Raw genomic sequence first — 23,735 nt, forward strand, 5'->3', positions numbered from 1 at the left:
TAACCCAACAGAAAGTGGTGACCTCAACAGCAACTGACATTCCAAAGTCCTAAGATGACCCTCCCAACTCTATACCATGCTGGTTCCTGGTTCAAAGGCTGCCTGAAAAATTCAGGAGACCTAGGCAACTCCAAGATGAGTAACAGGAAGTGGGAGCCACACACCCCCAGGAGGACCATGAGATAAACTCCCAGAGAAAACACCAGCATGAAGCTGAGCTGGAAGCCCCTCAGCGGATGTTGTGGTCACATTGTCTTCTAGAGACACACACTCAACTATCGATGAATGAAACGACAGGTCTGAGATAGGCTTCAAAATAATGTGGGGGGGGACAGTGGGTGGGAGTGTGAATGGGGCAAGAGTGGTCACAGGCTGACAGGTGTCGGGCTGGTAATAGGTGCATGGGATTCATGTACTATTCTGTCTTTAAGTGTACTTGAAATTCTCCATAACAGAAAGTTCCAAAATGAAATACAACAAGAGGCATATAAACAGAATTCCCAGTAATTAAAACACCAAATATATCCAGCAATTCACTCGTAGGTATTACCCAGAAAATATGGACAAGAACATCCATATCACTATTATTCATGATGGTCAAAAACTGGAACAACCCAAATGTCCACCAACAGGAAAAGCAGTAAACTGTGGTATATTTATATATGAAATACTATACAACAACAAAAGAAAACAAACCACTGTACAGAACCACCCAGATGTCAGAGACCTAATATTCAGTAAGAGAGGCACACAGAGTAAATGCATACATAAATAAAAAAATGTGTCGAGCTGTACATTTAAGATTTATACATTTTGATACATGTAAATTATACTTCAATTTTTAAAGAAATAGTGATGTCAAAAAAAAAAAAAAAAACCCAGCAAACACTGCTAGTTCAGTGAATGAGTAGATTTTCAAAGCCTGAAGAATGAGAAAACTCAGCTCTGGCCTGGGACAATTTTGATCAGGGCCTGCCTGCTCACCTGCCTGCTATCTGCCCACACCTAAGGTGAAACTTAGCTGATCACAAATACCAAAGAAAGCCAGGGCAGCCAAACCCAGAAAACATGGCTTTAACTCCTGCTTTACCTCCTAAGCAACTAGCCATGGTTGTGGCCTTGACCTCACAAAATCCCGAGAAACTCAGTTTTTCAATGAAGTGGTTTAGATCTCTCATACAGGAGATTCAGGGCTCCCTCACCGCCATGCCTGCTGCTGCTGGCCACCTGACACCCACTCGTGAGGGCAGCTCCTGAGCCGTCCCAGCGGCCTCTCCGCCCTCCCTCCAGTACACCCACGCCTCCCTGACTCTGGAATTCCTTACATTCTCTCCTTAAAGGACAGCCCTCACAAAACTTGGATTCAAAACAAAAAAACAAAACCTAGTCTACCTCTTTGGGCCTAAGCAACCTTAGTGAACACACAGGATGCAAAAACCTAAATTTAGTTGGCTTCAAAATTATTTCAGTAGGGTGGCCAGTTAGCTCGGTTGGTTAGAGCGTGGTGCTGGTAGCACCAAGGTTGCCGGTTCGATCCCCGCATGGGCCCCTGTGAGCCCTCCTTCAACAAAAACAAAAACAAAAGATTAATTAAAAATTATCTAAGTATAAAATAAATGAAAGTTTAAATGTGTGAAATAATAGCACAGCAAACAAAACCCCCACAAGCGCATGTTAAGTGTCTCAGCACGGTGGAAAGGCCCGATAAACGCTGGTACGTCACGTGAGCGCTCTTCTCCGGGGCAAGGCCCAGCTGACGGGCAAGAGGCTGGCTATACACCAAGGTACAGGCCACCTGTGAGCACAGCCCTTCACCCGCACATCCTCCCAGCAACAGCCCATCAGGCAGTGGCGCTGGCTGAGGGGATCACAGAATCACCCTCATACCAGACATAGGCCTGTGCCCATCTAATTCTGGGGTAAACTGGGGAGGGGCTTGCACACAAGACAGCCGTGACCAGCTGACAAGTTCCTGGCCCGGAGCCTCAGCCTACTCTCACGTTGAAGCCATACTGTCGCTCTCCACAGGCCCACATTTTCAGCCACCTGCCAGCATGGCAGCAGCACTGGCAGCTGACACATCTCTCTTTTCTGTAAGGCAAGTTTCTGTCCCAGAGCTGGAGATGAGCAGGTGAGGCCACGACCATAGCCCACAGAACCTTCCATTGTTCATCCAGCCCATCCGGCCTAATGGTGCAGATATGGGGAAAGACCAGATTCGGGCTGAGCCCTCTACCCGTTTCTCCATTACTCTGCTGCTGCGGCTGTGCCCTAAATGGAAAAGCAGGAAAACTCTGTAAAATAGCTTTGAAACAGAAAATTTGTAAAACACAATACTCATAGGACAGAGTCTGAGGCAACCATCTAAGTTATCAGAACCAACACCTTCATTTTATAGATGGGTAAACTGAGGCTTCCAGTCCCCCAAGTGGAGAGCCATCAAGCAGGATGAGAATCCCTCCTAGGCCTCAAACAACCTTTTCCCTGTCAGAATACCCTATAAACAAAGGGGGAAAGGAAGAGAAGAAAGTTGTAGGGAGGGGACAAAATGAGGACAGATAGTGAAAAGACAGGGGAGCTGCGACTTAGGAGAAAGGGCAGTGTGAAGGAAGAAGGAAGGGGCCTGAGCAGGGGACCACAGTGTGAGCCCACCCCAGTGCACTGGGCCAGAGGAGACATGGGCTCCTCCTTGCTGGGAGGCTGGTTCGACAAGGGCCTGCAGAGCGAGAGCCTGAGGTGGGCCTGGCCTCTCCCACGCCCCACCGTCCTCCCACAGACGTGGTGCTCTGGGGACCTGCTATGAGTCAAATGTGGAACAGGGGAAAGCAGCCCTCGGGAGGAAAGACCCAAACCACTCAGCCCCGCCAGCCCACCAAGCCTCCGGATCCAGCTAATGATTCACAGGAAGGAGGGAGAACAGCTGAAATTCACCCTGAGACACAACGCTACACCCAACTGGGAGACTCCCCACGTCACGGGCCAGGTTCTTCAGCAGATAACCATAAGGAAACGGGATAGAGGGGGCAATTGTAGATTAAAGACACAAGATATACCAAATTTTTAAAGTGGACAAAATGATACTATACATTTCAGAGGTAAAATCATAAAGAAACATAAGGAAATGGATCCTTACTGTAGAGGGGTTACCTTTGGAAGGACAGAGGGGGCTGTGGCAGGGATGGGGCCCATGGAAAGGCATTTTCTGGGACCAGCAAAGCGCTATTTCTGGACCTTATAATTCACTAAGCTATACTTTTTTGGGGATGGGGTCTTCTTTCCTCTCTTTTTGTGTTATTTTATACTAGTAAAGTTTTTTAAAAGTTTAAAATACATTTTAAAAAATAAGATGAAGTAAACATAAAATCAGTCCTGAATGAGCTTGGAGACTTTGCGAAGCAGCACAGCAGGAAGAGAACCCAGCCAGGAAGGGTGAACACAGACGGTACCTCTCTGTGGCCACCTGCATGACTCCTTTATCCATCTCTCAACTGGTGTCCAGGGATACAGTACAAGTGTAGTTTTTTAACGGGGTGCCCCCAAATCCTAACGTGTCTCCCTCCAGTCATTCCTCTCTCTGCGGCAGATTTCCCTGACTCCCACCCCTGACGGGCTCTGACCTGCTCCCCTGGAGAAGCACACCAGCACTGCCTCTCAGGCCCCACCATTCCTCCCTCAGGGCTAGTCCAGCCTCACTGCCTCCGTTTCTGTTTGGGAGCTGGCTCTCTCTGTGCCCCCACACCACCATCATCTCAGGGTTGGCCAAAGTCTCTACCCACCACCCATCCCTACCGCTGGCTGACTGGGACCCACTGTGGCCTCTGATCCCCACCCCTAGCTGTCCCCAGACAGTAACCCCTTGTTTCCTTTTCTCCTCCAACTGACTTGGGGATTAACAGAGCAAACACGGCAAAGTTCCTCCACTCACCGTGAGTTATCTTCTCCCTCCCCTCTTCTCCCCTCCCCAAGGTTCACCTTCTCTAATCCGTCTTCCAGCAATTCTCCTCCAAAGCCCACCCCCCACCCCTGCACACCCTCATCACCAAACTAAGAGGCCTCCTGTGGTTCACTCTGACCAGTCTCTGGGAACCACCCCCCCCCCCCCCCCCCCCCGCTCCCCGCTTTCAGGCCCCACCAGAATCACCTAAGGCCCGGCATTAGGAAATGGCTCAATAGGTAACAGACATTGTGTGCACCCAAATCTCAGCTTGGCTTTGAAAATAATCTAGAACTGCCTGCCAGCTCCCCAGGTCCTCCCTCGATCCCTCACACCGCCCCCTGAGATACGGCCCCCCACCTCCTCTTTCAATGAATCAGAGGCACACTGACTGCCTGTGGTCAATGCCAGGGGCGGGACCCTCAGCCTCTCCAAACCACACTTTCTTCTGAAAAATTCCAACTGAAGGAAATTAACCTTCACTTTTCCTCCCTCTTTTGCCTCGTCAGGGGAAGAGTAGGGCCCATACCTGTCTCTCATCCATCACCAGATCCATCCCTGGGGCTTACTTAGCACAGTGCCCAGAACATGACAGTGACTCAAAAACCACCAGCTGAATGAATGAACCAATAACTGACACTCGGTGCCAAAAAGGCCTGCCCAGGGGGCAGCCGGTGGCTCAGTTGGTTAGAGTGCGAGCTCTGAACAACAGGGTTGCCGGTTCAATTCCCACATGGGATGGTGGGCTGCGCCCCCTGCAACTAAAGATTGAAAACAGCAACTGGACTTGGAGCTGAGCTGCGCCCTCCACAACTAGATTGAAGGACGACTTGGAGCTGATGGGCCCTAGAGAAACACACTGTTCCCCAATATTCCCCAATAAAATTGATTGAAAAACAAAACAAGGCCTGCCCCCTGGGTGTCAGCTGGCCGTCCCCTCCATAGTCCATAGGCTAGCCTATCTTGGAAAACTGCTTAATAGTCAGTATTTAATCTTGAACACTTCCTAGATCAAATTCCTTTTTTCTTTAACTTTTTACAATTATAAACACAGATTCATTAGGTGAGCTAATCCATGTAAACACTTAGAAAAATGGGGTGGCCGGTTAGCTCGGTTGGTTAGAGCATGGTGCTAATAACACGAAGGTTGCCGGTTCGAAGACCGCATGGGCCAGTGAGCTGCGCCCTCCTTGAAGGGAAAAAAAAAAGCCTTAGAAAAGAATCTGACACAGTTTAAAATGTATCTACAAAATACAAATAATCTTAATCCAGTCCCCCATTATCTCCATCTCTTCTGAGCGTAACGTGTCTGTGCGTCAGACAACCTACACGAGCAGGCGAGCTAAGGAGCACGCACATCCCCGTGCGCCGCTGTGCGCCCTTGCGTTCTCCACCCCTGCTCCAAATCTGAAAGGAGACTGCCAAGGTCGATCGTCTCCCCACAGGGACAAGGAGTCCGAGTGCCCGCTGCAGACATGGACTTGCTTCCACACGGGGTGGCTTCCGTTCCACTGAGCTTCTCCTTGTGTCCAGCGGCCTCCTCCGGACGCCTGCTCACTTCAGCACCACCCAGGACGACACGGCCGGGAGCAGCCTAGGGGCTCTGCTTCCCCTCCACCCCATCAGAGGACTTAGCGTGAGCATTCAGAGCTTTATTTTAAGCTCCTCTCTGGTGGTAACACGTCATTTTCTGATAACAACCAACAGCTCTACCCTCACTTGCCTCTAACACAAAGGTCAGAGACCACATGCCTTCACTGTCTGGAAATCACTAGGAGCTTCTCCACTGGGAGCCCAGAGGCAGCTCCCCGACACAGGATGGAAAAGCACAGTGCCTTTATCACCTGGAGACTGGAACCCAACTTGCCTTTAGCACAATGATTCTCTGCTCAGAATGTGGGCACCACGCCCCCACAGCCCCGTAGCTCCGTGACCAATACGGCCCGTGAGGAGCTGGAAGCCCCACACAGGTCAGGTTTCCAGGGAGGACACACTTCACAGAGTGAGGTGCAGACATTCCGTGTGAAGTTCATCCTGTGAACCAAACAACAACAACAAGCAATCTTAAAATTCCTGTTCTAAAGAGTTCCGACCCTACAGCTCAGAGGAGTCACGGGTTCCAGGAACGGAATCTGCCACAGCCCAATGTTCAGCCAGGAGCACTCACTCGCTCCAGGCCTCCTAAAAAGCATCTGCAGGTTGAAAAGTCAAAGTTTTACATTGTAAGTTAATCAGGAAGTCGTATGGTCACACAGGGAAAAATAAGTATATATGTAGCCACGTGAAAATTAAGGGCTTTTCACACTGGGCATTCACTGCTGTTAATAACTCAAACAGAAATAAACATCTTACAAAAAAAGAAACTGAAGCAATTTCACTCACTCAAGTCACATGGCAACCCTGCTGGGTCTCTGCTCCTTCTACTCCACTGCTGAGGGAGGTTCAAGGAAGCAAACCTGGGCACATCGAAGAATCTCCAAAGAAACTCCTTAGAAATCTACACAAGCTTGTCTAGTTCACTGAGAACTTCGTCCTCAAACTATTTTATCCTTTATTCAACATGACAAAGGCCAGTGCCTCCAAGCACCACCCAACCCAAGAAAACACCAGAGCACTCAAAGCTCCACAGGTGAACGAGCAGTCACCCTAGATAGAGCAGCTTTCTGGGAGGTACCAATGGCTAGGTTTGTTTTTTTAATAAAATACTTGGTACATATAAAATAATCTATTACATATGTAATCATAAAATAATTTAAAAAAAAACACACCCCTGAACCCATCACTCAACAAAAGAAGCGTGTCCAGCCTTTATTAAGTTTACACCAGCAAAAGGACAGGTGTAATAACGAGTAACAATTATGTAGCGGTTATGCAGGGCACGTTACTAGACAGCCTTTATTTCCTCCTCAGCAGCCTATGGGGAGGATATTGTCCCAATTTTACTAAGGCAGAGAGATCAAAGGCTTTACTTAATGCCACATTAGGATGGTAGGGTTCCCAGGGGACTCAGTACCTCTGGTAGGTTCCTTCCTCAGGCCATGATTTCTACTGCTGAGGGTACTCAGTGTTTTCCTTGTCCAACCTCATCACACTTACACCAAAAATCTTGCCTGCCTTACCAAAAAGCAAGGGCCCTCAGAGGATAGACCTATCCAAAATATGGCCAGGCACTGTCTGAAAAGAAGAGTTGTCCCTTAGAAAACTCAGTACCATCTTATAACAAGTGCTGGCTTTTGCGGTGTGAGCTCAGCATGGCACTATGTTTTATTCCTTTATTTGATAAAAACAAAACGCCGCTCCCAATCCTAAAACAGAGAAAGCAGCATATCACTCTGCTCAGTCAGAAGGATTAAACAGTCAGTATTTTTTTCCTGTAATAAGAGAGGAAAAAAAGGTTGGAGGAAGGCAACCATCCAGGGCAGTGCCAGAGCCAGCTGCTCTTTTCACAAGACACTTCCACAGAAGACAAAGAAATCACACATACTGAAACATCATGGAGAGAGTGGATTTTTTTACTCAGAAGATCTAGAACAATTCCAGGACCATTCCCAAGTCTGCCTATCTGGGTTTGAGAGGAGCAAATTTCGCAGCAGCCAGCCATGCAATCATAGAGACCTCACGTAGAAAAGCCTTTCGCCGGCTCCAGGAGGGCCTGGCCAGGGTTCTCCATCCGCCCCACCACCATCAGCCCACTCACCTCCTCTTCACAGAACCTGCTAACGCACAACAGCTGATAATACCTGGCTCCCTGTCTGAATCCAACACCTCCGAAAAAGAAGCTGGTGGCCTCTATCTATCCACTCACCAAAACCGTAAGTACCTCATAGGTTTTTCCCAGGGACACACTGGCCTAGGGTCAGGAGAACCTGCTGTCTGGGAAGGCAGTTTGATTATCAGGGAAGAACACCCCTATCCAGAACAAACCTTCTTTTAAAAATGCTGAGTCCCTGCAGCGCTATTCACAATAGCCAAGACTTGGAAACAACTGAAATGCCCATCGATAGACAACTGGATTAAGAAACTGTGGTACAGGGCCTGCCCGGTGGCTCAGGCGGTTAGAGCTCCATGCTCCTAACTCCGAAGGCTGCCAGTTCGATTCCCACATGGGTCAGTGGGCTCTCAACCACAAGGTTGCCGGTTCAATTCCTCGAGTCCCTCAAGGAATGGTGGGCAGCGCCCCCTGCAACTAGCAACGGCAACTGGACCTAGAGTTGAGCTGCGCCCTCCACAACTAAGACTGAAAGGACAACTTGAAGCCTGAACGGCACCCTCCACAACTAAGATTGAAAGGACAACTTGACTTGGAAAAAAGTCCTGGAAGCACATACTGTTCCCCAATAAAGTCCTGTTCCCCTTCCCCCCCCCCAAAAAAAAAGGAACTGTGGTACATTCATACAATGAAGTGTTACATGGCTATGAAGAAGAATGAAATCTTACAATTTGCAACGATATGGATGGACCTAGAGAACATTATGCTAAGTGAAATAAGTCAGTCAGAGAAAGACAAATATACCATGTGATCGCACTTTTATGTGGAATCTAAAGAACCAAATAAATAAGCAAAGTAAACAGAAATAGTCTCAGAGATATAAAGGAAAAACTGATGGTTGCTAGATGGGGGGGAATGAGGGAAAAGGGGAGGAGATAAGAAAGCACAAAGTGGTAACTACAATATTGCCACGGGGATATGAAAGACAGTTTGAGAAATATAATCAATAATATTGTAAACATGGGGGCCGGCCCGGTGGCTCAGGTGGTTGGAGCTCCATGCTCCTAACTCCAAAGGCTGCCGGTTCGATTCCCACATGGGCCAGTGGGCTCTCAACCACAAGGTTGCCAGTTCAATTCCTCGACTCCCTCAAGGGATGGTGGGCTGCGCCCCCTGCAACTAAGATTGAACACGGCACCTTGAGCTGAGCTGCCTCCCGATGGCTCAGTTGGTTGGAGCGCGGCCTCTCAACCACAAGGTTGCCGGTTCAACTCCCGCAAGGGGTGGTGGGCTGCGCCCCCTGCAACTAGCAATGGCAAGTGGACCTGGAGCTGAGCTGTGCCCTCCACAACTAAGACTGAAAGGACAACAACTTGAAGCTGAACAGCACCCTCCACAACTAAGATTGAAAGGACAACAACTTGACTTGGAAAAAAAAGTCCTGGAAGTACACACTGTTCCCCAATAAAGTCCTGTTCTCCTTCCCCCAATAAAATCTTTAAAAAAAAAATAATAATAATATTGTAAAGATGCGGCAGCCGGATGGCTCAGTTGGTTAGAGCACAACCTCTCAACAACAAGGTTGCGGTTCAATTTCCACATGGGACGGTGGGCTGCGCCCCCTGCAACAGAGATTGAAAACGGCGACTGGACTTGGAGCTGAGCTGTACCTTCCACAACTAGACTGAAGGACAACGACTTAGAGCTGATGGGCCCTGGAGAAACACAGTTCCCCAGTATTCCCCAATAAAAAATAAAAAAAATGAAAAGATATAACTGAAGGCCAAATAAATTTAAAAACAAGAATTTAAAGTCAGTTTATTCACAAATAGACTAATCCTATGCTTACCGGTGGATTCAGGACATAAGAAAGGCTTGCAGGGCGTGCCCAGCTTCCTGTGACCAGGCACTCAGCCACCCTTGGGAGCAGCAGGCCTGCCTCTCCAAATATGGCCTCAGATTTGCAGCAAGAGTGAGCTCAGGCCTGCAAAGGGGTCCACAAGAATGTTTATCAAAACGTGACACAATCAGAGGGCAGACCAAGGGGCAAACAAAGCATGAGCCACCCCTCAGAACACTCCTGAATAGCAGGGCGGCATGTGAGGAATTGAGTGCTTGCACACCCAGTAACCACAGCAGACCGGACGGAGAGGCCACGGCAGGCCTGACACTGAGCGGAGGGCTGTGCCTGTGGGCACAGCCCACAATGGGCCCCATTCTCCCTGGAAGCTCATGGCAGGAGGAGAGCGGGGAGGCCAGGACATTCCTTCACCCCCTCACATGGAGGAAAAGGGCACAGGCAACCCGGAGAACCAGAGGCCTGCATACGAAGAAAGCCGAAGAAGAAGCCATTTTCCTTTCCAGCTGCACAAATCAAAAAAGGGACCCCTCCTAAAGAGAACAGAATGGAGACCTAAGATGCCATCTGATTAAATCAGGTGGATTAAATGGCCTGCACAGGAGTCCCCTCTCTGGTCAGCAAGGCCGAACCAGAAGGGAAAAAAAACCTCAGGGCTTTGCGGCGACAGGGGACCCCTCAGGCCCTATCAGCTTAAGGCTGGCACTGCAAGCAGAACAATCAATTTCTCCTGCTAAGGATTTCTTCCTGGTGCCAAGGAATCCAGTCACTTTTTAAACTACATTTAAAACTGGGGGGAAAAAGCACATCTTCAGACTGGCAAACAGTGTTTTAAGTCTAACTGTTAACTCGTCTGACAAAATAGTGTGATCTTTTCCAGGTAAGCAGAAGCAACAGCTGGTAGCACAAATCCAGAAGAGAGAGCGAGACAGGAACCCTACTTGTTATCTATTTGTGATTTTCATAAATTCTATTTTTACATCTTTATTAAAGAGCTTCTCTTCTAGTCTCCTCCTACCAAATTTCTCTACTCAGGCGATTCAATCTTCCCAACACAGCTCAAAAGTCTAAAAATATAAGACACTTACTGAGGCCTGCTTAACAAACAGGTAAAGCAAAGTTCTCGACACTTCGTTTTCCACTAGACCCAGAATCCAGCCTGCTCCAGGGCTACTCGTGCGGCAGATCTCCACTACTGAAAACCCAATAAGCAAGGCTCCCTGAGGTCAGGGCAGATCCAATGCGGAGAGAACTACCCGCCACGCAGGCGTACACACAGCCATTTACAGTGATGAGAGATGCACATTTTATGGAAGCATTCCATAGTAAAACAAGGGCCCAGAAAATGGATGGTGTCCAGGTTCTGATTAATAGCCAAATAAAAAGGAAATGCTATTTGGAATTCCACTATTGACTGTATCATTTTTCTTGACAAAAACTGGCTAGAGAATCAACCCAGCCCTGGAGAACAAGTGAGCTAATTAAGAGAGGCGGTTATGACAACTAAGGCGGAACTGGTTTCACTTCTGCCACAGACAGCCTTGGGAAGTTTCTTAAGTAATCCCATACCAACACCTGGAATGCCTGGGGAGAAATACTCCCAGCACAGCGAGAGGTAAAACAGAGATGACCACAACATTTGCAAAAACAGACATCTTCCAATTCCACTAACCTGTTCCAATAGATATTATACACCAACCATTAGAAAGAACCCTGTAGGAGGAGCTTCTTGTTTGTAGATTCCCATACTCCATATACAGAAACGCAACATCCAAAGACATGAACAGCAAATGCCAAAACAGGGGACCAAGCTGGGCACTGGCCAGTGTTTCCTTGAATATGCCATATCCTTCCAAGTGCTTCACTCATCCTCGTCCTTAAGCTCCCCTCAACTGGCACACTGGCCTATACTTAGGGTGTCTAAGGGCTGTGAATGCCTTGGGAAGAATGAATCTGTGTCTACACATACCTCCAACGGCAGGGAACATCAAGTCGGGGCTTCCACAGAGCTATAAAAAACCATACACCCATGCAAGTCACAGGAAAGGGACTGGGGAAAACATACCCAGTGCTTAGAAATAAAAATCAATACAAACCTGTCTTACTTGACGTTATAGGCGTGCTCCTGGAAAACTAAGTCACCTCTCACTTTTTCAAAGGCTTTATATTTAATGTTATGGTAATAAGAAAAAGATTCTAAAAATACTTTATGTACAAATTATAACCAAAGTAAGAAACAACCATCTAAGAACTGGGGACAGGTTAACCATGAAAAATGTTCTGTTTATGGGACAATGTTCACCCTCAAATGCTGGGAGGGGAAAAGCAGGATAAAAATTAAACCTATACTCTAACCCACACTTGGTAAAAGAGCTGCCCAGGGGCCATCTCTGGAGGACACCCAAGAATCAGAGAATAATGGCTGCTCCTGAGATGGAGGACCAGGGACGGAGGGGGTGGGTAGAATGAAGATTTCTTTCCCTTGTATCATCCTTTTGAACTTTTTCAATTTGTACCACGTGTTGGCATTTCCTATTTAAAGAAAAAATAAAATTGGGAGGGACAAGGAATTTTTCCTCTTCTTCTAATACTTTCATCTTCTACATTTCTTATTTTAAATATCTGTATTATTTGATAAACTTTTTCCCCAATATGGTGTTTTTAAACTCTGGTTAATCATTTTGCCAAGTATGTGTTTATCCATCATCTTTCTTTCGCAGAAACCTCTCTTTTCAAGTACCTTACCTCACCTTCTAGTGCTATGCTGCTTTATGAGCCTTATCTTCCTGGAGAGCAGAGGCCCTGCAGGAAAAGAACGAACCAATATTGGTGAATGCCCACAACCGAAATAGAATTACACCACAATGACCAATTCCAAAGGAAGTGGGGAATGCCAGTCAGTCTCCTGCCCACGTTACCAATTAGTCACCCTTCTTTGTCAAAAGGTGACAAAGAAAATGAAATGTGTTCTATAGTCAATCCAGGACCAAAAATTATAAAGTTTCAAAGATATAAAATTAATTCCAACGTCTAAAATTTAGACAGCGGTATTTTAAAAAACAATGAGCTCAAGAAGGTTTTAAAAATAAAACCTCAACACTATTAAATGCACCCCAAGATGTGTAGGAGAAAGACATTCAGTCATAAAAGTGACTTTTTATTTTCAATGTATTTCCCATGCTTTTAAAATATAATTAAAGTCAACATACTGCTCGAGTTTCATTCAGATTTACTTCACTCCAACAGAGAACACAGAACAGCTTCACCAACACAGAAAACCCTCCGTTATGATACTGTACCACTGCATCCCATCCATCTTTCCTCCCTGGACCCAGAGCAAGGCTAAGAAAATGCTTAGCTATCAAACCTAAGAAATAGGAAAATAGGAAACCCTATTCATTAAGGCTAAATTAAGCCCTATGGCTGGTGTAATTTTATAAACTACTCTAAAATCCTATTTATAGAAATTGCTATCTGAGCAGTATTACTGATTAATGATCAGAGAGAAGAACGGTCAAAAGGCAAAGCAGGTTATACGACTTTAGGAAGACTGCTTTAAATTAATACCCAAAGTCACGGACACACAAAGACCTATTGGGAAGTGACCAGATTAATCACTTGTATATTCAAAACCGCCATCACCTTACTTCAGGCCAGGAGTGTCAACACAAGAAACGCAGAGGAAGAAGGGGGCTTAGGAATAAAGAGCACAGTAACACTGGCAAAGGCATAGAAAACACTTTTTAACGTGGAGGAAGACAAAAACTTGCCCTAGAAAAGGAGAGAGAAACCCTTGACCACCACACACGACACACTGAAGAACACATTATTTGAATCTATTCTCACTGAGATCCCTTGAGGTTCAATACCATCTCTCTCTAGTGCCCATCTGGGACCCCTCAGATGTTCATACCAGCATTTCTTACTTCTCTGGAAGCCTCTAAACAGGCACATACTGCAGTGGCTCAAATCTAAACAGCACACCCGGGAACCTGGATATTGAACAAAGTTCTCATAGCTGACTTCCTATACGGGCTAGAAAAAAAATCACAAGGTCTCACTCTTATTCTCACCCATCCACAAATGGGTCTATCCCAATTTGCCATTCTGCGAGGCTAGCTGTGAGCCTCTTATCAAGAAGGCTACGAGCAAAATAAATCCAACTCAAAAAGGCAAGCACAGGTAAAGGGGCTCTGACTTCACACCATCATGGACCACCCCTAGTTTGCCCTGCACAGGTCAAGTCTTTTGAGCCAGTCAGCCTTCAGGTCAACTTTCTGCCCTACTATTCCCCAAAAGACACTTCCTTTGGCTCCAGCCTATCCATTCCTTGATCCTCGGATGTGGCCTGCTCTTTCCCTCCTTCACTCTTTTCTGCTCATCCAAAGACAGCCCCTCATCTTGCCTGCCTGCCATAAAGACTCAAGCCTTCCTTACTTCCTTCGATCCAGGGGCCCCTCTTTATTCTGAGTCTCTCTAGTCGTCAGCAGCACTGGGCTGATGCAGTCTTACACCCTCACCTTTTCAGTGTCACCTCCAGCGCCTTCTACTCAATGGCAGAGCCCTGAGGGTACGAGCACCTTTCAGGTCGCTACCATTGGCTGAAATGTCTCATTTGAAACCTTCTCTCTCTCTCTCTCTCTGCTCTCCTGTGAAGCACTGTCCTTATTCAGGTCCACTCTCTCCCCACTGGACCACAGCAGTAACCAACCTGCCTCCCGTCCAGTCTCCATGCTCACACGGGGGGCTCACTTCTTAAAACCAAGAGCTGATCCTACCACAGCTGTGCTCCAAAACCTTTAGGGTTCCCCATTCCTGCCTACATAATTCCAAACTCCTCCATGTGGCATTCTGATTCCAACATTCCAGAACATACAAAAAAGGTGCTCGCCTCCCCTTCCCACCCCTTGCCTCTGCTCCTCTTTTCTTCCCCAGATTTATGAACTTCCTGCCACCACCCCTTCACCAAGCAAACTAACCCTTCTTGAAGGTCCAGCTCAAAAGCAGTGCCCATAAAGTCTGCCCCCCCAGCCTAGGATCCAAACTCCGTGGCTCCCTACAGCATGGAGCCCAGAACAACCAGCACGGGCACCAGGACGGCTCTCACAGCCCTCGTTTCTGAAAATGGGCCCTCACAGCGTGTTTCTGGAGTTCCATGTGGGGGCCTGATCACCTCTCCCAGATCATCCTGGCATTCTGCCCACCACCAGACACCTGGGCTTGGTCTTCGCCACAGAAGCGCCTAACCGAGACCACCATGATGTCTGATGCAACACAGACACACATGGGTATAGCCAAATGTTCACCCTGAGTTCAAATCCTAATTCTGCCACAAGACAGTTGTGCGACCTTGGGAACATTCCTTCATCTATGACTCAAGTTTTCTCAGCCAGTGGAAAGGATTTTCATGAGCATTAGCAAGGGGGCACGTGGAGCAGAAACACAAGAGGCCCCCAAATGTGGCCGACGTCGCTCCGTCGCATCGCTCACCTAGACAACAGGAAAGGCTGGAACTGCTGTGAGGTAAAGAACTGAACACGCTCTCATCTGCCTCCACGAGGATGGACACATCTCCTCACAGGCCAGTATACCCGCACTGCCCAACAGGACATGCGATGCTGCCAGTTCAAGCGACAGAGGTTTTTAACAATCAAATGCCAAGCCTCTCCTTTCCCAAAAAACAACCTCAGCCTAAGTGGCCCCAGGGTCCCTCCAAGCCCTACTATTCGCAATGTTTAACAGACACCAGCAAACTCGTAGAAGAGGTAGTTAAAATTCTTGGTCACGCTTAGTCTTCGGACCCACACATTCCTGAATGCAGGCTCCTCCCCTCACAGCTTGGTATCCCCTCTGCTCAACCTTTGCAGCCTCTTCTCAGCTGGCTCTGCCTCCCTCCTCATCTCTCCTTTACTGGCTGACCTCACAGCCAGAGGTCCTCACCCCCACAGGTCCCCTCCCTGCCACTAGCGATGTGGCCACCAGCAAGATCTTTCTGAACACAGATCTGGACCATGCCACTCTACTCATTGAAAGTCTTCCCAGGCTCCTGTACTCTGAATATGAAGTTTGAACTCCTAAGCAAAAGAAAGGCCCAGGGCTCCCAACTGTCAAGCTGGAGGACTCACAGGTGCTATTTTAGGCGCTCTTGTACATGTGGTTCCCTATGTCCGACCTTGCTGTCCCCCAGCTAATTAATTCTTGCTGGCCCTGCAAGCCTCAGCTCAGGGATTCCCTCTCCCCAGGCTTCCACATCACTATGTGAGCACACTTAGTGGCCAGACACCTTCAATCTTAGGTTCCCTAACCCCCACTGGCCCCAAAACCTAGTTCCGTAAGGGGAGAATCAGCCTTTTACATGGGTCCTCAGGACCTACCACAGAATTTGGCAAGTAGTGAAGTCAAGCATTTGTTAAATGAATGAATGTATTTTGCTAAATTGAATTTTTAGTACAGTGAAGACTTGCCCTCTGCCTCTTTCAACAGAGGCTCATATCAACACAAGCTTTCCCGTTCCAACCTGGTGTTTGCTGCCTATATAGCACTGCTTGCTCCAACTTTCATACGGTATCCCAAAGGCTTTGAACAGGCCAGCACTATGCATCCAACTCCTCCTCAAATCTGATTTCTCCAAGAAATGGCTCCTCAGCCTCCTTTAAGGATGCAGGCTATGGGCTCTTGCTCCTTGGCTCCAAGGAAAACAAAGTTCAATTCAAGGTTCCCATTTTCAAACTACAGATCTTTATGCCTCCAAGGTTGAATTCTTTTTTAAAACAGGGACATTCCAAAAGTATCATGTCTCTGAACACTAAGCATAGAACAACTTCATAAAGTTACAATATCCCATCTACACCAGACTCCAAAAACACCTGGTAGCACATCCAACTCGTTATCTGGACTTATGTCCTATAAACACCAGCCTCCCTGCATAGTCTGGGTTCCATGCCAGGAATCACTTCTACTCACTTATTTAGGGAAACAGCCGACTGGGCTCTTAAGTTAAAATTCTAGGCTATAAACGTGGTGTCCCAGACTGTTGCTCCCACCAAGGCAAAACTTCATGGTCACTATTAAAACTAATTCTAAAGTCAGTTTACAAATCTAAGAGCTTCTCAAGTCATAGAGATTAAAACATGCATTTTTAATTAGTAGTTGAGTTTTATAAAATTAAGTTGGAATTTATGGCAGAAGAATTTTTAGCTGAGCGATCATTTGCTCTGGAGACCTTTTCCAAATATACTAGGGGGTGGGGGATAGGGGATCTGGTTTTCCAAACACCAAGTGAAAAGACAGTGAGCTTCCAAAGAAGTTCAGGTGTATATGTGTTGGGGGGGGGGTGACCCCAAGGCTCTGAGCAGCTCAGGACTCAGCGGCTGCAGCGCCCTTCCGCCTCCTGCGGGGGCTCGACTGCCCATTTCTCCGGCTTCCGCCCATTTGGGCCACGCGACCCTCTTTGGAAGCCCGGGAGGCGGCCCACAGGCCGCATACGCCCATGGCCGACGAGCAGGCCCTGCATTCCGGGGAGCGCGGGCCGAGCTGAGGCCTGGCCCATCGCCGCGGCGTGCAGCCGGGCCCGGCCACCAACGCCCCGAGCCTTCCCCTGAAGGGCCGAGAGCAGAGGGGCGGCTTTGCCCCAGCCGCGCTGCCGCCTCACCCGCAAGGACGTCCACGACCATGTCCCCGCCCCGGCCAAACAGCGAACAGCAGCAGGTGTTCCTCGGGAAGCTCGGGCGGGCGACGGGGGTGGGGGCCTGGGCTGCCAGGCTCGGCGGCAGGGGGCGGACGGCGCACTCACCGAGCGCCGGCGGGCGGGCCGCGGCAGGTGCTCGCTCCTCCTGGCCGCAAGACGCTGCCGCCACCACCGCTCCCTGGGGACTCAGCGCAAAGCTGCCGCCGACGCTACCGCCGCGGAGCCCGAGGACCGCGAGCGCCGCACCGCAGCCTCCGCGCGAGCACGTACCGGGCAGTGAGAGGGCGCCGAGCGCGAGGGCGGGGCGCGCGGCCGGAGCCTAGCAACCGCCTGACACGCGAGTACCGCAGCCAATCCCGCGGCCAGCTCCGCGCGGCGCCGACCGGCAGTCCGCGCGACGCCCGCTTCTGCCTGCGTCGGCCGCCCCGCAGCGCGCCGCACCCGCGCACAGTCCCCGCCCCCGTCCGCTCCGCTCTGCTCATTGGCCCGCCACGCCCCCGCGCGAAAAGACACGCCCTATACTGGAGCCCCGCCCCTCTGCCAGCCAGGTCCGTCCCCGGGCCACGCCCCGGCCCGGCCGGGTTGCCCGGAGCGTCCTGGACTGGGAGTGGGGGAGGGGTGCCCCGCCCAACCCAGGCCTTTGGGCCTCTTAGACGTGTCCAACTAACCCGGGGTGGTTAGGCTCGAGAACTGCCAGACTGCAACTGGCCACCCATGGACTTAGTTCGGCCCTCCTGATTGCCCTCCAACGCAAATCAAGCAGTATTTCTAAGCCATGCAAACAATCAGGAAGCGTCCTCCAAATTACCAAGGATGATGGGCCTGTTGCCCAACCCTTACACGAATGGGGAAACTGAGGCGGGGGCAAGAAAGGCAGGAAGCCAATACCTCTCTGAGGGCTCAGCCCCCAGCAGGCTTGGGAGTCTGGGAAGTGCCTCAGGCTTGACCCTCATCCCCTCCCCCTGCTCTGAACGCCGGAATCTGATGCTTCCTCGGGTGTCAGAAATAGCTCTGACCCGCTGGTGTGCTGGCCACTCATTCCTTGTGGCCTGCATTCTTTCAGGGGGTGGGGGAGTAAGGCACAGAGGTGACTGCTGAGTTCCGTCTCCCTTCAAGAGGACGATCAAAAAGGTGCTCTCACTCTCCGCAGGGCTTACCTACAGCTCCCTACCCCAGAGGCGCAGGACCTGACAGTTACGGGTCCTGAACAATTCCTGGATGGGTCTGGGGATGGGACCCGTGGTGGGCTCTGCTCCCTTTCCCTCCCCAAACCCTGCGCAGGATGTGTCCATTCCCTCCTGGGCCTGTGGCCAGACTGGAATTCCAGGCCCACACTTTTGTCAGCAAGCATTCTGAACACAGAACTGGCTGCTGCCGGACAGCTCTGGGTCTCCTCTGCTTTCTCCCCCACCTTAGGAGGGTCTCGGAAAAGCAAATTTCAGAGAGAGCAAAACAGGAGTGCCCCATCTCCCAAATACACCCTTTGTGATTCTTTATACTTAAATGCATAGGCTCCAAACCTCATTCATACAGACTAGAAAAGGAACTGAAAATCAAGAAAAAGGCCCAAAATAATCCCTTAGATGTTAAAACTGAAAAATTTAATGGCCTCTCAAATTCAGCTCTAAAATTCTACAGCTTTGAAAACACTAAGAATGCAGAAAGAGCTTTGGGTTTCTATAAACAAAATATATTCTCTCATTCACACCATCAGCTTACAAAGTCTCCCCTACCCCCCACCCTGAAACACACACCAGGCACTGCTTTGCAGCCCAAGGTTCTGCTGAGGATTTAAGTGTCTGACTTATAAAAACAAATAAATATGTTTTTCCAAAACAAAAGATAGCAGTGGGTACAGGCCTCATGAGGCACCTCCCTTCTACCATTTGCACAGAAGTCGACCACCTATGTAAGATAGAGAAGGGTCATAAGGACTATTTTTTTACAGAAGAAACTAGGAGGTTGGATTCCCAGCCTGCTGCCTACGTGTTCAAAGCACAGAACTCAGGCAGACATTAATCAACCTCACAGAACAGACCATTGCAAGAGATTCCATTATGGCCATTCCCATAATTAAACCTATTACAAACTAGCCACAGGCTGTACCTTACAAAAGTTAAAGGTAAACTATTCTTGTACCCTGCAGAAGTTCCCCCCCTACCAAGAAGTTTTCCGTGGAAACAAGAAACACATATAAATGCTAGCCCGGTGGATGGAGGGAGGTCTCCCTTCCATGATTAGAGACTGCCACTCTGTTGGGTGGCCTTCCTTTCTTTACTTACTCTCTGCTAAATAAACTTACTTTCACTTTAAACTCTATATTGGCTCACGTTTGAATTCTTTCCTATGTGAAGGCAAGAAATCTTTTCTTTCTTTTTTTTTGCCCCTGCCCCCCTGTTCCTGGTTATTAAGCCATTGTTTCTCAGTCTAGTTGTAGGGCGCAGCTCCCTGGCCCATGCTGGTATTATGAGCCTTGCGTTGCCCGGGCAGTCAGTCGCCAGTCATGGGAAGGCCACTCACAGCTGCTCACAGCAGCCCACGCCAACCTCAACCCGGTGTTCACTGTAGCCCAGCTCCAGGCAGAGCCACTGTTCACAGTGTTAGCTGTAGAGGGCGCCACTCACAGGCCCATGTGGAAATCGAACTGGCGGCCTTCGGCATTAGGAGCCCAGCACTCCAGAGCCACCGGGCAGCCCACCAAGAACCTTCTTAGCCCAGGATTTGAGTCCCCACTCCGGGGATTCACCTCGCCCAGCATCATCTTTGGTGACTATGAAGGAACTCCTCATCGCCTCTGTAGGAGAGAATTGACCAGGACCCCGGGACTGTTACCTGGACCCCAAATAAAGACCGCATAGCACCTTTTGGCCATAAGGACAGTTGAGTGAGCCTCAGGGATCCCTCCCTCTTGACATTTACTTTACTTCTCTTCCCTGTCCTTTCCTATATCTGAGTGCACCTGTCAAGACGCTGCTTGGAGGGTCCCTCTCTTCGTTTCATTTTCCTGATTGGTTCTGGGATGCCAGAACAATCTTTGAGGAAAAACGTTTCCCTTGGACTTCAGCTCAGCAGCCCCCAGGGCTTCGGGTTCTCGATCTGTCGTTCCCCATCAGCTAATACTTCTGCTCAAAAAGCAGAACTTGGAGTGGCTGGTTGGCTATGTGGTTAGAGCACAGTGCTCATAACACGAGGCTTGCCGGCTCAATTCCCATATGGGCCAGTGAGCTGAGCCCTCCACACCTAGATTGAAAAACAACAGCTTGACCTGCACCCTCCACAAATGGATTGAAAGCATTACTTGACTTGGAGCTGAGCTGCGCCCCCCACAACTAAATTGAAAACAACGACTTAACATGGAGCTGATGGGTCCTGGAAAAGCACACTGTTCCCCAATATTCTCCAATAAACATTTTTTTTTTTAAAAAAAAAGCAGAATTTATTGCCCTCATTAGGACACTACAGTTGAGCAAAGGACTCAGACTAATATTTATACTGATTCAAAATACAGATTTATGGTGCTTCATGCACATGCCACCATCTGGAAAGAAAGGTCTCCTTACTACAGAGAACTCCCCAATCCAACATAAGCCTGAAATTTTACAGCTCTTAGAAGCTGTAAATGAACCTCAAGGGATGGCAGTTATTCATTTTGGGGGACATCAAAGGGGAGATTCAGGGGAAATCAAGGGAAACAGTCTAGCAGATAAAGCAACCAAAATTGCAGCAAAAGCTAGCCCCCTCATCCAGGCAGCCCTCACACCAGATGTCCCACTTTCCAATTACATACCCAATTATACCTTAGAAGAAATTACATGGGCAAAACAAAGAGACCTCACTCTGGACCCATCAGGATGGTGCACAGATACGGAAGGATTGTTCCTCCCAAAGGCTGAATGAACGCTAGAAGGTTATTAAACATTTACATGACTCTTCCCATTTAGGTCGAGATTCATTATATAAGTTCATCTCCCGTATCTTCATAAGAAAGAGATTATCTCAAACCATTAAAGAAGTAACCAGAGCCTGTGACCTTTGTGCTCACAATGACCCAGAGAGTCACCGGATCCCATCTCCTTTGTAAAAGCCAGTACAACACAGGGAATCGTTCTGTGGGGAAGACTGGCAAATAGATTTCACCCAAATGCCATCATGCAAAGGATTTTTAGGTACTTATTAGTATTTATTGTTATCTTTAATGGGTGGATAGAAGGCTTCCCCACCCGAACTGAAAAGACCTTAGAAGTTTCTAAGTTTGTATTTATGGAAATTGTCCCTAGATTTGGATTGCCAAGAAGCTTGCAACAACAGGCCCTCTTTCACTGTTAAAATAACCCAACAAGTAGCCTCTGCTTTAGGAATTAAGTATCATCTTCTCTCTTCCTGGAGGCCCCAATCCTCGGGGAAGGTAGAGACAGCTAACCATATCCTTAAGAAAACCCTAGGGGCCAGCCAGGTGGCTCAGGCAGTTGGAGCTCCATGCTCCTAACTCCGAAGGCTGCCGGTTCAATTCCCACATAGGCCAGTGGGCTCTCAACCACAAGGTTGCCAGTTCGATTCCTCGAGTCCAGCAAGGGATGGCGGGCAGCACCCCCTGCAACTAAAGATTAAACATGGCACCTTGAGCTGAGCTGCCCCTGAGCTCCCGAATGGCTCAGTTGGTTGGAGTGCGTCCCCTCAACCACAAGGTTGCTGGTTCGACTCCCACAAGGGACGATGGGCTGCGCCCCCTGCAACTCGCAACCGCAACTGGACCTGGAGCTGAGCTCCGCCCTCCACAACTAGGACTGAAAGGACAACAACTTGACTTGGGGAAAAAAAAAAAAAGTCCTGGAAGTACACACTGTTCCCCAATAAAGTCCTGTTCCCCTTCCCCAATACAATAAAAAAAAAGAAAAAGAAAAGAAAAGAAAACCCTAGTTAAACTCTGCCAAGAAACTTCTGAAACACGGGTAACTCTTTTACTGATCACACTGTTAAGAGTCTAGGTAGCCCCCAAGGACACCTTGAAGCTAAGCCCTTTTGAAATGACTTATGGAAGGCCCTTCTTAACTTCAGATTTGTATTTCTTTTTTCTTTTTTTTTCTTTAAATATTTTCTAATTTACACTATGATGTGTGTGGGTTTTTTTAACCCATCACTTACATAGAAGCATATTTCTTAATACTCAAACATTTGGAGATTTTCTAGTTGTCTTTTTTTTTATTATATACTTCCCCCCCACTTTTTTCGTCTCTCTCCCCCCACTCGGTTCAAGCCATTGTTTCTCAGTCTAGTTGTGTAGGACACAGCTCCCTGGCCCATGCTGGTAATATGAGCCTTGCGATCCCCTCGGCTGAGGCAGTCGGTTGTCGTCAGTGGGCTGCTCATTGCAGGTCTTGCTGGCTGCAGGCCGCTCACGATGGCTGCCAGCCACTCCTGGTAGCCCACGGCAGTCTAGCTCTAGGGAGGGCTGTTGTTCACAATCCTAGCTATGGAGGGCACAGCTCATTGGCCCATGTGGGGATCGAACCGGTGACCTCGGGCGTTAGGAGCACAGTGCTCCAACCGCCGAGCCACCGGGCCGGCCCCCAGATTTGTATTTCAATGAAGAAATTCAACAGATACTATCTCATATCATGAATCTAGGCGGAGTCAAAAGTACTAGGCACTCCAATAACATTCTACCTAGTCCCTCTAAAACTCAATTAGACCCTCTACTACAACCAGAAGACCATATCTTATTAAAAACTTATAAGGAAAGGTTCCCAGAAAATCAACTTCAACCCAAATGGAAGGGGCCCTACCAAGTTCTGCTAGGTACCCCAACTGCTATCAAATTACAAGGAATCAACAGTTGGGTACATCTGTCTCAAATTAAACCTGTTTTCTATGAATCCCTGCAGGTCTCTCCAGAAAGCCCAATGAAAAGTGTGACCTACTCTTGTGAACCCATAGAAGACCTCAAGCTTCTCTTCTGGAAGGAAAACAGATAAATTAGACACATCGAGAGGCTTTCCCCGGTAGTCTATCCTCTCATCATGAAAATTTTATTTAACATTATACCCTTCTACTCTATATTAAACAGATAGCCTAAGCCTATCATGGGAAAATAACTTTATTGTCAATTCTTCTCGGATTATTACTAAGGGAGAAAATATGTCTAACTGCTGAGTCTGTCATTTGAAACCTGAAAGTCTGGGAAATGCCCAAACTAACTTAAGAGCATATCCCATAAGTAATGGCACAATATTTCAGACCCTAACACCGCTTTAAATATTACAAGGCCAAAAACCAGTTTTATAATACAATGGGCTAATACAATGGGCTTCACTTCACTTCCCCTTCTCTGTTTTCACATAACCAAGCTCACTACTCACAAGTTTATTTATACTACCACCTCTTTAAATTGTAAAATGAATGTGGGATGCACACACTCTTACAATGATACCCATATTAGTGAAATAGACCCCTACAAAGTTTTAGCTAATTTAAGTCAGGGGGTAACCCGCCCCCAAGAAGGATCTATAGTTAAATGGCTAAATTGGTCTAACATTGTAACAGTTTAATT

General features: G+C 48.2%; 1 protein-coding gene across 4 annotated transcripts in view; it reads right to left on the bottom strand.

Moving 5' to 3' along the window:
• DAG1 (dystroglycan 1) overlaps positions 1–17,611 on the bottom strand; it is a 54,229-nt gene extending 36,618 nt beyond the window's left edge. Inside the window, exons 1-2 of one of the 4 annotated variants that reach the window (XM_033131729.1) lie at positions 17,294–17,611; positions 9,493–9,627 (exon numbers count right to left, since the gene is read on the bottom strand). The gene's annotated coding sequence lies outside the window, so the exon portion shown is untranslated. The other 3 variants (XM_033131732.1, XM_033131733.1, XM_033131728.1) reach the window with 3 other exon arrangements.
• Positions 17,612–23,735: the final 6,124 nt, after the last annotated feature.

Source organism: Rhinolophus ferrumequinum, chromosome 17 (genome assembly GCF_004115265.2).
Source record: "Rhinolophus ferrumequinum isolate MPI-CBG mRhiFer1 chromosome 17, mRhiFer1_v1.p, whole genome shotgun sequence".
NCBI lineage: Eukaryota > Metazoa > Chordata > Mammalia > Chiroptera > Rhinolophidae > Rhinolophus > Rhinolophus ferrumequinum.